The sequence below is a fragment of the Lissotriton helveticus genome, chromosome 4_1, assembly GCF_964261635.1.
Source record: "Lissotriton helveticus chromosome 4_1, aLisHel1.1, whole genome shotgun sequence".
Classification (NCBI taxonomy): domain Eukaryota; kingdom Metazoa; phylum Chordata; class Amphibia; order Caudata; family Salamandridae; genus Lissotriton; species Lissotriton helveticus.
In genome coordinates this window covers 1,290,616,273-1,290,633,941 of record NC_136063.1, presented here as the reverse complement: position 1 = coordinate 1,290,633,941, position 17,669 = coordinate 1,290,616,273, and the positions used below count along the sequence as shown (strand labels likewise).

Genomic DNA, 17,669 nt, shown 5'->3' with positions numbered 1-17,669 from the left:
TTCTCCACCCAGGCTGCGCTATACAGCCGGGTGGAGAACATGCTAACTGTGCATGGCGGTTTGGCCGACCCCAGACGGCTGGCCATACTGCTATGCACCCTTAAGTGCTCCAATCTCTCTCCTGCTGACTGTGATGACAGCCCAGCCCCACACCCGTAAACCTGCTTCAGTAGGGAAAAATAAATTAATAATAACATTGTGCTATTATCATTTTATTTTTCCTTCTTCCAATGCTCAAAGAGCAGTGAGGCGGCGCTCCTCGCCTAAGTGGAGGAGTCACCAATGCATCTGCTTAGTCTCACTAGCCTCACTTTTTTGAGGAATGTTTGGTAAATTAAATTTTTTATAGCTTCTAGAGCAAGTGACATTGGTATAACTAGAAACACTTCATTTTGGCTGGGGGGGCGAGGAGAAATAAACAGCCTAGGGGCATTAATGATCCATGGCTGATAGTAAAACTTCAAAAAACACAGAAAAATATATAAAACGGATTAGGGAAATGTTTTTGTATAAAGATTCCTCTTTAATTATCAATGTCCAACCTTTGCACAATTTGGTTGGTTATTTATTAATATGTACTGGAGCAATTTACATGAGCCCCAGTTACATTAAACACAATTAAATTCATTTTTATCTAATTTAGAGAGATTCAGGGATTTGCACATAATCACAGGATGTTGAGCAGACGGCAGGACATTAGCCTGACAGCTCTAACCACAATGCCAAATCCAATTATTTAAGATTCCAATCCCCAACAAGTCCTGAAAGACACTGTGGCCGAGATGATAGCACTAAAGGAAAGCTGCTTCTCTTACCCTCTTCCCAGCCCACCATAGTCTCAGGGAGATTACTTGGCAGGAGAGGGGTCAAGAAAGGCACACAGCAGCTGCTCATCCAGGAGGGCTGAGGTGACAATTGCCTGACTGCCACAAAACCACCTGAACCCTGTCCGCGAGCCGCCTGCAATATTCCCAACCTCCCCACAGCCACCATATCCTGAACGTGATGGCCCGGCAGGGGATAAAACAATTTCTGGCCTTGCAGGCCACACAAGTTAGGGGGCGAGGTGAGAAAGCCCTGAAGACCAGAGCAACCCCAGGCCCCCAGCCTCAATTGACAGCATGCCAGGGTAGTGGCTGTGATGCTGGACCACATTAGAGTGGCTGGCGGGGACAGGGGAAGACAGTAAGTCTCTTGAGCTGTTTTACAGAGACCCTAAAAACCTGTCCACATTGCCCCTGAAGCACTAGCCCATCGCCCAAAGCCCGATTGCCCACCTTCCCAATGCGAACCTGGTAGCAGTGCACTTTCTGGGTGTTACAACGTAGTTGATGTTCCAACACTGTAAACATGGAGCTGTGTATAAATGCAACAAAGTCGCTCCCCAACCAATCCAAGAAACCAATAACTACTGTCTCTATGTAATATTTACAAGGGTCAAGATTCAGGCAGAATGGTGCAGGGATTCTGTGCACAACAAAGCAAAAATGTCAAACCAAGAAATATTCATACACAGTTTACTGCATAGGACCTCATTCACAGACTTGTTGGCTATGTACCTTCCACCTCCTTCATAGTTGACAATAGTTGTATAAAACAATTATCTGCTGGTTCTGATCCCATGATCCTGAGTCACAGAATCATGATTTGCTTGCATTTTCACCAGCTGAGTGCAACAGTCCTTTGGGATATAGGGTAGTAGGAAAGATATTGCACTACATTGTCTTGAGGAATAGTGGAAGGAAAGGTGGTGTAAATGAGGGAGGGGGAATGGAGGTCAGCCCTGCAAAATGAAAAAACAACGAACTCATAAGGTTTGTATTCACAGACATTAAGCATAACTGATCCCCAGTTAGTAACGACTTTCAAAACAGCTTAAGTAAAAGGCACGAGTAAATCCGGTTCAAGGGTGGGACATGAAAGTTAGCACCCACATATTTTGTGGGGGCATGTAGTACCTACAAGTAGAAAACATTCCTCGGTGTATAAAAAAGTGAAACACATGCTTCTAGATTTGACCTGAAACCGTGTAATTTGTGTAGATTTCCAAACCTACTCTTGGGGAGTTTAACATTTCCGCATTTTTCGAACGTTTTCATGAATCAAGTCCATTTTTTATGAATCAAGTCTATTTTTCGAAAGTTTTTATGAATCAATTTTTATAACTTCACATTTTATTGGTTAATGTGTGTATGGATTGAGCTCCGTCTGTTATAGAGGATGCCTTGTGTGGGGTATACAATGCTCCTTTCCCTGTAATTACGTATATTCTACCAACATTCTAGAAGCTCATTTTATTGCTGCACCAGAATTCTGGGTTTGAAGGGTCAGTTGCAAGAAGCATGGTCAATTATTTTCAAGTAAAGGGTTTTAAAAATGTCAATGTGCAAGCAATTAAGTTTGTAGTGAAATGTCTTCTTTTTCTACAACCTTCTTAAGCATCTTTGGAGGCCTTCTCACCCCTTTATAAACTTGACTAGTACCCTCCCTGGGTTCCTGTGTGATGCAACTCACCTACCTAGAAAATGTTGAGGAGCAAACTGGTAGGGAGGTTTTCTGATAGAACAACAAAAATGTATCGGACTCAACCAAAACGCTTGGATTATGTTAAAAAAGGATGTACAAAAGAAGATCTTATGAATGGATAAGGCAAATCCCTTCCAAGAGTGGGTGAGACAAGACAGTTCTTACAGTTTTGTGAAGACCTTATTCAAAGGGAAATTCTTATTACCCTACCAACCTATATCTACTTGAGATTCAAATCAACGAGCCCTAATCACTTAGGAAATCTGCATGCAGCAATCTCCACAAGTGTAGATTTTCATTTATGCTTGGTGGAAATCTCCACCCAGATGGTATTCCACTCTGGGTGAATCTGTCCGCTCAGTAGTAGGATATACAAGTCTTTCCTTATTGTATTAAGGAGTGGAGACTCTTAGGATTGAAATACCAAGGACAAAGTTATTAATAGTAAATTAACAACTGGACTTCAGGTATATGACTTTAAGCAGAGATCTTTGACTCCCCTATTGAAAAGTCTCAGTGGACAAATATTGTGAAACAACATTCACCTGGTCTAATATATCAACTGATTTAATTTGCTGATTGCCAGAGCAGAGATCTGCTACAAACTTCATTGTGCAGCCCAATCCACTCAAGAGTAAAAAGAACTTCACAGAGAAGGAGACCTTTATTGTTGATCACTATAGGGAACAGCATTGTCTGCTTCCATAAACCTTCAGTGGAGCAGAGAAGTCGGCTGGGTGGCAGAGGATGACTGACTCTTAAAGCTTTTAAGTTGAAGGTACTCTCTTTGGGCAACCTCAGGGAGGCAAGAGTAGCTGGCTAAAGGATACATTTTTTCAGGATACATGTGACAAAGGCTCTTCCTGGAGATGGAGCCCAACCTCTTCTCTATCTCAACCCCTCAATCAACAAAACCTCTCCACCATGTGCTCTGACCTGCTATACGGCTTGTCTGTGTCTGGAATGCCACAAATTCAGGCAAGATAAGATCCGAAACCCCACTGGATTATCGCTGTATTACAACTCTGCACTTTTGTTACACTTTTTTATTTTTTTATTTTAAAGACTTTTATATAGCGCTGGCAGGACCCGAAGGTATCAGAGCGCTTTACATAAGGTTCCACATAGTTGCCAAATTACATCAGTTAGAAATGGCAAAAAAACCCATTAAAAACATTTAAAGAACTTAGAAGGTAAGTAAAATGGAGTGAAGAAGGGAAAGGGGGTAGGGAAAGGGGGTAAGGTATAGATAGAATGGAGAGACGAAGGGAAAGTCTGCCCTAGGTCTGGCTGGGTAGGTGACGGCCACGGGGGGATCCACAGCCCATCTCCTCTTCAGCTTTCAGGTAGCTCCACCGGGCATCGGTCAGATAGCTAGGTCTCAATGGAAAAACAGTTAAAGAGCGAAGATTACGGGAGGAAATGGGTAGGGTGAAGGGGTAGGAGGGGGATACGACAGAGAGACAAAGGACGGTCTGTCGAAGGTCCAGATGTGTAGGTGACGGCGAGGGGAAATCCACAGCCCATCTCCTCGTCAGCTAACAGGTAGCTCCACCGGGCGTCAGTCAGATAGCAAGGTCTCCACAGTCAAGGGAAAGGTCAACGAGTAAATGCCCTCGAGGGAGAGCAAGATGAAGGGCTGGTGAGGGCTGTAATCAAGATCGGGTAGATGGCCAGATCAATTGTCCATGAGTGGTAGTGCGTCGCGTAGAGACCAACTGAGGTGGCCATCTTGAGGTCAGGCAAGGTGGTGGAGTCCTTGCTGCTAAACTCAGTCAGTCTCCAAAATTCTCCATCACTCAGAGGCAAAGGAGGCGTAGTCAATGCAGTGATGCAGCATGAGGACAGGGCCAGTGTCCGCATATCTTCAGGGGGGGTGAGCACAGGTAATATTCGCCAGTGGGAGAGACAGCAGCCATTTGCAGGTCAGGAGGGGCGCCTCAAGGGTCATTATCGATTATTCAGGGCGGCTAATCTGGGTCATCCCTTTACGTCTGGGAAGTAGATGCAATTTCCGTTCAATTATGAGGTGTTTACATCGAAATGAAAACCGGGGGACTCTTTCGAGGTGATGCTTAGACCCCAAGCGACAATCTACTGCGGGAACCATTTTGGAATCAGACGCATTACTTAAATGGCACTCGATAAATACATCTTTGCGAATTGCAACGTCCAAAAGGACGGAGGAGGACGTGCTCATTAGCCCCAGCATCCCGGGCTCACCCCTGGGCTCCAGTGCTCCCGGTAATAGCAACAATGTCTCCACAAGCCGTCCTCTGTCTCACGTCCTCTGTGCCGAAAATGGCAGGCGGGATACTCAAGGGATCAGAGCCGACTCCCCTCAGTGCCCAGTGCGTCCCGAACCCACCGGCCGGCAACTCACTGCACCTACGCCGCAGATCTCATCAGTGGGCCGCAGACCAGTTGGGCACAAAGGCACTGCATTCCAGCTGCTCTGCAAACTCAGAATGAACTCAGGACGAACGAGCCCAGGAGACATCAGCATGCCATTTGCAATATATTTCTGCAATGGAGGAGTGTGGCTCACTGATTAGAGCGGCAGACTCTGATGCAGATGTCTGGCCCGGGACCAGGGTTCAATTCCCGACGCGGCAGGGTCCTGAGCCCAAAATGTCCACGGACTCGATAATTCTCGCCTCGGTGCCTATTCTAATCATGGGGTCCCACGCTGCAACTCTGGGCAATAGTTGCTTAATCTCCACTATGGCGGCCCACCCCGCTGCGGGATGCCTGGCTTTCACCCTGGGGATACCCAGTAGGGGTTATCTCACAGGGAAAAAGCCAGGACCGGTTCCCAAGGCAAGCGCCTTGATGCCTTCGGGTGATACGTGCGCTATATAAGTCGCAATACATACATACATACAATGGTAGATCGGAGAAGGACTGCACTCAGCCCCAGGGGATCCGCCTGCACTCTGGTTGTGGAATCGGTGGTCTAAGTGGCAGGGAGAGGCGGCAGATCACTGTTCAGGAGGAAGAAGGTCGGGTTCATTACAGAGCAACAGCTCTCAGCAGCCATTTTGCAGGCTGACGGGAGACAGTCTTTTTTTCTACACTCTTCTTTCCCCCACACAAGTAGGCCCATATGTCACTCACACACTGCTTTACCAACACTCTTTAGACTGTAAATTCATTTTTTTAATCTTCACTTATCTAATTTTGTTATATGCAGCCCTGATGTGAAGTGCATTTGTGGCAAGAGACAGTTGGCTCAGGACTAGCTTCTGCCATGACATGGTGACAACCAATTAACATGTGTAAAGGCATCCCTAACACCCACACATCTATGCCGCATTACTATCAATGTCACTAACAATCTCAATCAATCAATCAATCAATCAGGTAATTTGTAGAGCGTGCTACTCACCCGTTAGGGTCTCAAGGCGCTGGGAGGGAGGGGAGTCGCTACTGCTCGAACAGCCAGGTCTTCAGTTGTTTCCTGAAGGAGAGATGGTCCTGGGTCAGCCGAAGGGGGGTGGGGAGGGAGTTCCATGTCTTGGCCGCCAGGTAGGAGAACGATCTTCCTCCGGCAGTCGCTTTGCGAATTCGTGGGATGGCGGCGAGAGCGAGGCTGGCGGATCGGAGCTGGCGGGTGGGTGTGTAGAATGTGAGGCGGCTGTTGAGGTATTTGGGGCCCATGTCGTGGAGAGCCGTGTGTGCGTGGGTGAGGAGTCTAAACGTGATCCTCTTGCTGACGGGGAGCCAGTGTAGGTCTTTCAGATGGGCAGAGATGTGGCTGTGACGGGGGATGTCCAGAGGCGTTCTGTATGCGCTGGAGTCTTTTCTGGAGTTTGGCTGTGGTTCCAGCGTAGAGGGTGTTCCCGTAGTCCAGTCGGCTGGTGACGAGGGCCTGGGTGACCGTCTTCCTGGTGTTGGTGGGGATCCACCGGAAGATCTTTCGGAGCATGCACATGGTGTTGAAACAGGATGACGAGACGGCGTTGACTTGCTTGGTCATCGTGAGGGCTGAGTCCAGGATGAAGCCCAGGTTGCGTGCATGGTCCGTGGACTTGGGGGCAGTGCCCAGCGCAGAGGGCCACCAGGAGTCATCCCAGGCAGAGGGGGATGGTCCCAGGATGAGGACTTCCGTCTTGTCTGAGTTCAGTTTCAAACGGCTGAGCTTCATCCATTCCGCGACGTCTTTCATTCCTTCCTGGAGACTGGCTCTGGCGGTGGCGGGGTCGTTGATGAGGGAGAGGATCAGCTGGGTGTCGTCAGCATAGGAGATGATGTTAAGGTTGTGTTGGTGTGCGATGGCTGCGAGAGGGCTCATGTAGACGTTGAAGAGGGTGGGGCTGAGCGAGGATCCTTGAGGGACGCCGCAGATGACTTCGGTGGCCGCGGATCGGAAGGGGGGGAGGCGGACTCTCTGGGTTCTTCCGGCGAGGAATGAGATGATCAATTCCAAGGTCGCTCCTTGGATACCGCTATTGCTGAGGCGCCGTATCAGGGTGCGGTGGCACATGGTGCCGAAGGCTGCTGAGAGGTCCAGGAGGATGAGGGCAGCTGTATCCCCGTTGTCGAGCAGGGACCTGATGGCATCGGTAGCTGCGATGAGGGTGGTTTCGGTGCTGTGGTTTGCTCGGAAGCCGGACTGCAAGGGGTCGAGGAATCCGTCCTTCTCGAGGAAGGCGGAGAGTTGTTTGTTGACGGTCTTCTTGATGACTTTGGCAGGAAAAGGGAGGAGCGAGATGGGGGGGGGGAGTTCTTGAGGTCTGTGGGGTCTGCAGTGGGTTTCTTCAGGAGGGCGCTGAGCTCGGCATGTTTCCAGCTCTCCGGGAAGGTGGCGGATGTGAAGGAGCTGTTGATGATGTCCCGGAGTTGGGGTGCGATGATGGAGTCGGCTTTGTTGAAGATGTGGTGTGGACAGGGGTCGGTTGGGGAGCAGGAGTGGATGGTGTTCATCATGCTGGTGGTGTCTTCGGTGCTGACCGGGGTCCAGGTGCAGAGGGTGGTGGTGGGGGGAGTTGGTTCGGTGGTATGGTGCGTGGTCTGTTCGCCCCAAGCTGTTGTGTATGTCGGCAATCTTGCGGTGAAAGAACGAGGCAAGTGAGTCGCAGAGGTCTTGCGAGGGTGTGATGTCGTTGTTGCAGGCGCTGGGGTTGGAGAGCTCTCAAGAAATATGTATGTCTTTGCCATATCTCAACACTGATCATAATCTACTTTCTTTATGTATAATGAATCCAAAGTAAGCAACACATACTATTGAAATTGAACAGGCCTCAGTTATGGCCATCCATAATATGTCATAATTTTACATTGAATGCCCTGTGTTATCTGCTTACCCACCTCCTTTCATCACTTCTTTTTCCCCTCCCACCAATGCGCTGACATGGGCTGGTCATAAACAAGAGACAAATGGCACACCATGGTACGTTTCTAACCAGTTTGGTCGCTATCTATATAACTATATTTCTTTAAGCATAACCAACAGCACATTTAACAGTTTACTTCATACATAACAAAGACCCTATGGTCGGTCTATGTTCAGTTGTTTTAATCCGTAAACTTATATTTGTAATGTATGTGTCTTTTTCCACTGTGCTCCTTCAATGGTAAGAGTTTGTATCCCTTCTGTCACCCACTCCATACACCCATGTCCCCACTGCACACAGTCAAGTGATATGTATGTGTATACCAGGATATGGTAAACAGTGCTTACAATGAATCTTTTTCTCCGCATGTAATTACAACGTGGTCGTTACAACACCCGCTTTGTAACAATGCATGCCATTACCCCTCATGTCGTAACAACGACTTGCGGGGCGGAAGAAGGTGTTGGATTTCAAATCCAACACCTTCCCTACTGTTTCACACACTGGAGAGGGAATAATAAATAATACTATTCCAACATCCAGCGCCCACCTAGAGCAAGTCGTTGTTACGACTTGCGGGGTAATGGTATGTGTTGTTACAACGTAGTTGTTGTAACAACCACATTGTAATTGGATATGGAGAAAAGGCAAGCGTTCTAATGAGGCATATTCCCAGGAGATGTTTCAGTGGATGTTTTTAGACAGTGCATCAATAAGAACTTACTATCCACCTATATAATCTGTGAAGGGATCTTTCTGTATTATTAATATGTCTTTCTTGCTTCAGTGATACAACAGTTCCTGGTGTCAACACTATGCACCACCCGTCATATAACTTCAGTGGACAATCAGCAAGTAGCATTTAGGCGATTTCCCATCCATCCACCAAGTAAATATGTGATCACAATACATGAACTGCGATCAAGATCCATTTGTAACTTATTTTCACCCTTTGATTTTTCTAAACAAATATTTGTTCTGTGACCCGTTTATTTGTTCGAAAGCAATATGTCACATATGTATTTATCTTTCTGAAGCATTGATAACCTTTCAGTATACTATCACAGTTGATCTCAGTCCCACTGTTACAATTCTTAAGTTTAGTTTTGGTTTTTTCCCTGGCTGCTGTTTTAGAGAACACGTGCCAACCACATTTGAGAGCACTGGTTCTGTCTCTGACATCCACAAAGGAAGCATTCATGCAGAAATTGGTATGAAACTAATATATATGAATTTGTGTGGTCACACCAACAACTAGCATTATATAATCATCTGATGTATCATTTATATAGGCTAACCCAGAGTTCTTCTTTCTAAGGAGTCATGAGGCAACACTTAGAAAGACATTGATGCTTCAACCAGCTATGCATGACTTTTCTCAAACCAGCCTTCACTCTAACGGAATCTCAGTTCTCTACCCTCCTCCACTATCCAGTGTCGGGGCAACTCTTATCTTTTTAACGCCTTCTGATAAATCCTTGGTGACAAGGCCTTTTCTACCATTCAATTCCCCCCACCGAACAACCTCCCAGATTTCAACTCCCTTTGTAATGGAGAACCTGCTGGCATTGTCAGACAATCATGCATGCTGATTGGTGGGGTCATAGGTAAACTCTTTTTCTCTGGAAGGATCAATTTTACAGCTACAATGATCTGTGTGGGGGGATGCTTGTCAAATAGCTGAAACTAAGTACAACACTGAAAACCAGAAGCAAAAGTTTCATTGTTTATTGAGAGAAAACTGAGACATGTCTCCAAGACAAGGTGAAGTTACACCCGGAATATCTCAATTTGTTGAGCGAGGAGACAGCAAGGTGCTATGTCTTTGTCATGCTGGTGATGGAGGCTATTTCTTTGCCCAGCGATTCCCTTCTGTCACATGGGGAGCAATACTTAAATGCAAGGCCGCCCCACCAAACACTAACAACAACCAAACTGCACCCCCTTAAAAGCACATGCTGCCTCTCTACAACCAGAACTCAATCTCATTTGAGTCCAGAATTGCATAGTCATGCTCACGGATGACTGGCAGATGGCTGTAGACAACAGCCACCACCACCCTGATCCCCATGAACTGTATGCCCACAACTCTTTGACCCACCCCCACACAACACACCCCAACTTTCTAAGTGCCAACAAAAATAGATGTATATAGAAACACTTTTAAAATTATTTGATTTTAATAAATATGAATTGCACTTCTCCTTCACCTTTGTCTGAGCTTGTGATCCTGGTCTTGACAATGTATGGCTGAGACTAATGTCATGTTAAGTTTCTGAAACAGTTCAACATTTAAAAATAACCAATTCAGTAACATGTTCACATATATCTAAAAGCAATCCTACAAGCACTGAGAAGATTAAAAACATATCCATGTAAGTTTTGAAAACACGCAGAAAAGAGTAAGCACATTCATGTTTGTTTTGTAAATGTATGTTTCTTATATATTAGCTTTATGCCTTATGACCTCCAGAAAAGCAGCTATATCACAGTCCCAGGGGCTGGTGTGGGTCGCTACATGAGAGCTCATAGGTGTGAAAGGTGAATCTTACCCTTGGCCACAGATCCTGAGGGCCAGCACTTGCATTAGAAAGAGGGGCGAACAGGGATGCAGCTGAAGGACCCATTCTTATAGGAGTCTCTTAAGTGGTAGAGGAGTTGGCTTCAGACTGAAGATTGAGGGCTCAGCTTCTGGGACACATCTGATGTACCTTTATTATTGTAAGCAAGTGGCTGTCCACGTATTGTACAAAATGCCCACTTGTGGGTGCTCTCTCATCCTCTGGGGTGATGGCCTTCTCTTACTGTGCCGATATATGAGGGTCACCTTTCTTTGTCATCACTCCTAGGTCCATGGCCTTAGCCTTGGCTACCTGCTGAAAGGAAAAACTCAAACAAGTTATGAGGGAATGTATCCACAATGTCATGTAAATAAAAATAACTCTTGGAATATTAGAGTTTTAATTGTTACAAAAAACACAAATGTTACGTAACTCACTCCCATGCATGGTAATTATTGTTAAGGCAAGTGTATATATAAATATAAATATATATATATATATATATATAAATAGACTTTTATAGAAAAACAGACATTTGAGGTGAGCAGATCTAGAGTGTCGCTGGTGTTGAGAGTGCTCTAACAGGAGCTGCTTTCCACCTAAACTTGAGAACTACCCAGAGTTCTCTTCTTTTTTGCATAATCTATGCGTCACTCTATGGCTGAAAGGGTTTTATTTTGACTTATACTGGGTGCTCCCTTGTGTCTGGACAAAGCTATACCTCTCTGAAGAGCTCTGATTAGAGCGAAACACTGTGTCAGGGGTTGCTTTTACTCATTTCAGGTTGGCTTGAGTTGGTATTTTACCAATTCAAAGCTGTAATACTGTGCCTGGAGTGATAAATGGCGTTTGTCATTTTACAGCTCGGCAAGGACAGCACTGTGCTAGTCCTATGCTAAAAGACTTTGCTGTAGAAATGGCAAAAGGCTTTGTCCTTTTCTATCTCGGCGTGGATAGCACTGTGCTAATCCTATGCTTAAAGACTCTATTAGAAAAACCGACATTTGAGGTGAGCAGATCTAGAGTGTCGCTGGTGTTGAGAGTGCTCTAACAGGAGCTGCTTTTCACCTAAACTTGGGAACTACCCAGAGTTCTCCTCTTCTTTTTTGCATATATCTATATATACATGTACAATGCACTATGGGAAAAGTAGTATTGGCGAATGCAGGAACGTGATACACCTTTTAAATCACGCCCAAGAGCACCTGGGCGCTTGTGTTCCGGTCCGTGATCAAGGCATTAGCTGAAACGTTGGGCAAGAGGAAACAGGCGCTTTAAAGACTCATTAAATAAAGTGTATTCCAAGGTAATGGGCCTCACATTGTTTGCTTTACCAGTGTGGTTTTGGTGTTCTGCTCCGTGCCCATGTGGTGAGGCTGCCCTGTAGGGCCTGGGGCTCCATAAACGGGGGAACTCTTCTGATATATATATATATATATATATATATATATATATATATATATATATATATATATATATATATATATATATATATTCACTGAAAAAACCATAGGTTATAGACCATATATAGTTAGGAATTAGCATTTACAAAACCTTGAAAATTCACTGAAAAAACCATAGGTTATAGACCATATATAGTTAGGAATTAGCATTTAGAAAACCTTATTTTACTCACACAAAACCATTGAAATTCCATATATAGTTAGTTGCACTAACTATATATCGCGCACCCGCAATCCACTGCTGATGATGTCACATATTACATCATTCATGACATGGTCAGTGACATCACTGATGACATCACTGATGACATCTCAAATGACATCACTGATGATATCTCTTTTGACATCAATGGTCACATCAATGATGATATCATTAATGTGACAATACAATGCATCTCCTCAACTTTAATATAACCTCTGTTACACCCAGTGTTAAATACAGAGTATAATTTTTGAAACCATTGACACACCAATACTAGTTACTACATACGCATTCACTGATTCCTACGTCTACACACACATTCACTCATTCACCCATACAATCATTCATACATACAATCACTCATCTTTACAACACTATCATATGCACTCATACACCTATACAGACACTCACACTCTGCCACTCATCCATGGAGTTACTCACACACCTAGTCAGTCCTGTAAAGAATCAATCACACTTCCATTTTCTAATCTACACAGTTAAACATAGAGTACCTTACATTTTCAAACATATACTAACACATACTTACTCTCTTATAGAATCACTGATACAAGTACACATTGATCTGCACAGAGTCACACACCTCCCAGCCAGCCATACACACACTCAGTCTCCCATACAAATACTTGTGCAACCAATCAATAACCCATATAGCTACTTATATAGCTACTGATCAACACATGCAGCAGCTTGCACAACAACAGACATACTGATGCACACTTTCAGACAGTTTAGTCACTAACCCGTGCATTTAGTAAGACGCATTTAATCACTCACTCATACAGTCAATCACGCACCTACTAAAACCTTCATTCAGACACTTATACATCCACTCATTCTTCAATATGTAAAACATATTTAAACTTTACAGAAACACATAATCACTGGATGTTGTCATCAGTGATGTCATCAGTGATGTCACTGACCATGTCATGAATGATGTAATATGTGACATCATCAGCAGTGGATTGCGGGTGCGCGATATATAGTTAGTGCAACTAACTATATATGGAATTTCAATGGTTTTGTGTGAGTAAAATAAGGTTTTCTAAATGCTAATTCCTAACTATATATGGTCTATAACCTATGGTTTTTTCAGTGAATTTTCAAGGTTTTGTAAATGCTAATTCCTAACTATATATGGTCTATAACCTATGGTTTTTTCAGTGAATTTCATTGTTTTTTTAACAGCTAATATCTGTAGCTGTAAAATGTATTCTTCTTTAAATCCAAAAATATATTGTATATGTTTATGAATAATTTTTTTTTAAAATATTTTTTTTTCTTCGTTCCCGCTTCGCGAATCGGGAAGCTTCCCGTTAGCTGACCTTGATGCCGCGAAATAGACCGCGAGCCGGTAAACGTTTCTTTACCGCAAGTGCCGCGTTAGAAAACAACATCGTGACGCCTCCCGTCCGCATGACGTTCCACGTTGTCGCGTGATACGTCATATGACGTGCTACGTTAGCGAACTGGTACGCGAAGCGAGTGCCAAAGCGCAGGTTTCTGGAAGCAAACCGGGAGGCCCTGCAAAGCGCTTAACGTAAACACAGCAAGTCATGTGACTTGGTAATAACACTTTTCATTGGTTCATTTCACTTTTGGTTTCCTAATGATGTAAGACTAGGTCATATAATCTAAAATGAACACTTTTGATTGGTTGAGAACTCTTGTTTTTCCCAAATGATGAAAATCCCTCCTTCTTTCCTCACTCTGACTTTCATCATTGTGAGAGAAAGACCCTTTGTGATCACTGAGCAATGGCTTCTTTAGTAGCTTCAGCTGGTGCTTCCCCACCACCTCCACCACATCCAAGGAAGAGTGGACCACCTGCTCAAGTTGTAATTCAACAAGAAGAAGAAGAAGAGGAACAGGAGGACGAGCACGAAGAGAGGCAGTTTTTGCCTGAGCAGCCCAAGACGTCTCACCGGAAAGAAAACTTCATTTGGCAATTTTTTAAAATTCCCAAAGGTCAGAAAAAAGTAAATGCAAGATACGTAACTTGCCTTATATGTCAAGATAGACTGTCCAGAGGGACCGACAAAAAATACAGTTTCGGAAACTACACAATGCATCGCCATATGACTAGGTGGCATCCTAACAACTACAGTGCTGCACAGTTTCGGAACGACCTAGATAATCTCCCTATTATGGCCAGAAGATCTGTTGTACCGGAAGTAACGGGACCAGAGGGCAGGGAGATGGTGCCAAATATACAAATGAGATTTGGTGAAGTAAAACACACCTGCGTATTTTGCGATGGATTCATTTCCTACGGAGAAAGAAGCATCACTCTGATCAACAGAGCTATTGACTATCATATGCAAGTTTGTCCGAAACGCCCAAAATAATAAATACTTCTTTTTTTTGTTTTGTTGCTCCTGTTGAGCCCTTTACAATGAATCGTTTTCATTGCCCCCTCCAAGAAAAACCCAAAAAAATATAAAACTGTTCCGAAAAATTCAAAAACATTAAAAAAATGTTCAGAAAAATAAAAAAAAAAGTTCTTTTCAGAACTACCTCCCCGTTATTAAAAAATTGGTACAATATTTGGAACTGTGCCAACCTCTATTTCTCTTAGTTCGCTTCCTAGTTCGCTCGCTGGTACGCGAACTGGAAGCGAACCAAAAACAGTAAGTATAAGGGAAGGAAACACACACTTATGTTAAAAGAAAGACAGCTATAGGGGAGTAAACTAGAGATACTATTACCCATAATCCACTACTGATGATGTCACATATTACATCATTCATGACATGCTCAGTGACATCATCAGCAGAGGATTGCGGGTTTTTTGGCAACATGCCTTATCCACGGTTTAATAACGCTGCCTTTTGCTTTATATAAGTTTTCAAATTGTATGAAATATATACCAATAGGTCTTTATGAACCTTTAGGTAGTGCTTTTGTTCATGAGGTCTGGTCGCTTCCATACACATACAGATGTTTCAAAGATGATCAAGAAGTTTATCTGAATGGAGAGGAATGCACTGAGACGCCAGATCATTCACTAATGTGTAGGCACATACAGTTACACGATTCATGCAACAAACACCGACCAAATATGGCTTGCGTGTTGCAAGGCACGCCAGTTCCTGCTATCATCCCCACGTTCAAGTTGTTGGAAAATGGTAGTTATTTGATGCTCAATAATGAAGATTGTTCTGAGTTAATTAAAAGTATTCCTTTTATCGTAACAGTAAGTGAACGGGTTATTTGCTGCAGAAATGTTCTATTTCCTCCCACACATGAACATAGGGAGTTTTCAATCTGGCCACAAATACCAACCTTGGGACACGTTTCAACGGCATGACAAGAATAAGAGCTCTTTTGTCTCAGAGAGAGGTGGCCTTGAGTTCGGCCCGTGAAACTTTCGTACTTCACATAGCGAACACCCGTACACAGGTTTGCCTTTCAATTTCAGCAACATGTTTCCGACTATCTTTAACGCATCCTCCACAAAATCCCTGGCACACTTTTTTAAAGTTGTTACCAGTGGTCTCGTGACTTCATTTGAGAAAATCTTTGGAGTCATCCCTGCTCCCTTTCATTCCATTTTCTCCACTCTGGTTCGTGGATTGCATTTTTACTTGCATTACCAGCGGACGCTCTTGTGCTTTTTTACATTTTTAAATATGGATGTCCCTCCTATGCAACCTCCGACCCTGCAGCTGCTGACACTGTTCCGCAATCGCATGCTAGAATATTATGGCACAATGCCGTTGGCGATATTAAGCACGGCATATGGATTATCTTTTCGGTTCTCCTACTTCACCTGTGTCCAGCCTGTATTTCACTGCCTGACCTGTGATTTCGATTGGGCCATTGATTTGTGTCTCTGCGGACCGGTTTCTCCTGACGTCGACTTTAATCAGCTGATGACTCCTATCATTACTCACGAGTTGATTTGTCCTGGCGAAAGGATTATGGCTGTGGCATTGATGCATGGACTACTTGGTCCCTGGAATTTACTGGCGGCAGCACAGTCTTTCTTGGAACACAGCTTTCTTGAAAACCCACCGAGCTGTTCTCTGATGGTGATAGAGGATCCGGTGCTGGGAGAGCACGTATGTTCTTTTCCGCTTTTAAATTGGATGGCTGAACTGTTTTCGGATGAAGACGGTGACTTCCTGTTGGAGGCTGTTGCAGCTTATTTTGCATACACAGTTATGTCATAGACCTTTTTCATGTTTCATATGCTGAGTACTAGCATTTCATTGACAATTCATTGACTTAATTGTCAAGTTTTTATTATTTACCTTGCCTATTGGCTTAAGACTCGATAAAGTACTTGGCTGTTTTATTTTTCTTTAGCATTGAATTTTCCTAGTTTTTAATGCTTTACCTTGCGGACCGTCCACATATAAACTTGCAATCTGCTCTCATGAGATGGCACTTCTATTATCTTATTCAGTTCGTTTCCGGATCATGAGGAGGTGTCATCTAGGTCCTGGATATCTTTACACCGTGTTAAGTTAGCATGGGCTCATTACCGGTTTAAACGCCATTTTTCCTTTTTTGCAACTTCTGCACACGACATTTAGTTGTTGCTTTAGCTTTCCACCTAGTAGTTCATCGTGGTTTACATGAGAATAATATGTTATTGGTCTACTATCTGCTTTACTTGTTAAACTATATCTGTACAGCGAGTGCTAAAGTTTCAAGAACAACACGATACAGAATTGTTATGAGGTCTGATCTCCACGACTTCATACTCATAACATAAGTGCAACTTCTGCCAATTCTGGGCATGAGGCGGGTTTTATATTGCTTTGCCGAACACACATACACAACAGTTGATGCGGTTCACATGAAGAGAGAGCTGGTGTATGCTGATGTGATTCCTTCAAATCTAAGACACTAAAGTATGGGCACGCCCTAAACCAACACAAAGAGACCTTCTTAGCAAATAATATAATATGTGTATTAGGGAGGGTGAGATATAAGCAGCCGCGGGCCGTGGAGGGAGTTACGGTGAGGCAGGGAGGCGGGGAGGGGGAGAAGCAGGGTGGAGCCCTCTCTACCTTGCCCCTCCCCCTCCCCGCCTCCCTGCCCCACCGTAACTCCCTCCACGGCCCGCGGCTGCTTATAAGTGTTGCTAACTCTTATTCATTTACAGCATGTTAACATACTGTCACCATTCGCTTTTTATGTACTAGTAACTATGCTGGTAATTTTGCTACTGATAATATGTGTACTTGTATTCTCCACCCTGCTTCTCCCCCTCCCCGCCTCCCTGCCTCACCGTAACTCCCTCCACGGCCCGCGGCTGCTTATAAGTGTTGCTAACTCTTATTCATTTACAGCATGTTAACATACTATCACCATTCACTTTTTATGTACTAGTAACTATGCTGGTAATTTTGCTACTGATAATATGTGTACTTTTATTATCTAAGGTACTACGCCTGAGAAGACGGCATTAGTAAATAAACATTTCAAATACACATGTGTTCTTCTTAACTCCATGTTCTGGTTTCTAAGAAATATATAACGACCGACTGTTCATGAGTTCCACGTATCCTGAGGTACTATAAGTTCATATTATGGATTGTCTAAACAT

General features: G+C 44.0%; 1 protein-coding gene across 1 annotated transcript in view; it reads left to right on the top strand.

Annotated features, from left to right (window-relative positions):
* The window catches only part of LOC144829088 (uncharacterized), a 1,185,727-nt gene that overhangs the window by 164,682 nt on the left and 1,003,376 nt on the right, over nt 1-17,669 (top strand). The gene's annotated exons all lie outside the window — the stretch shown is intronic.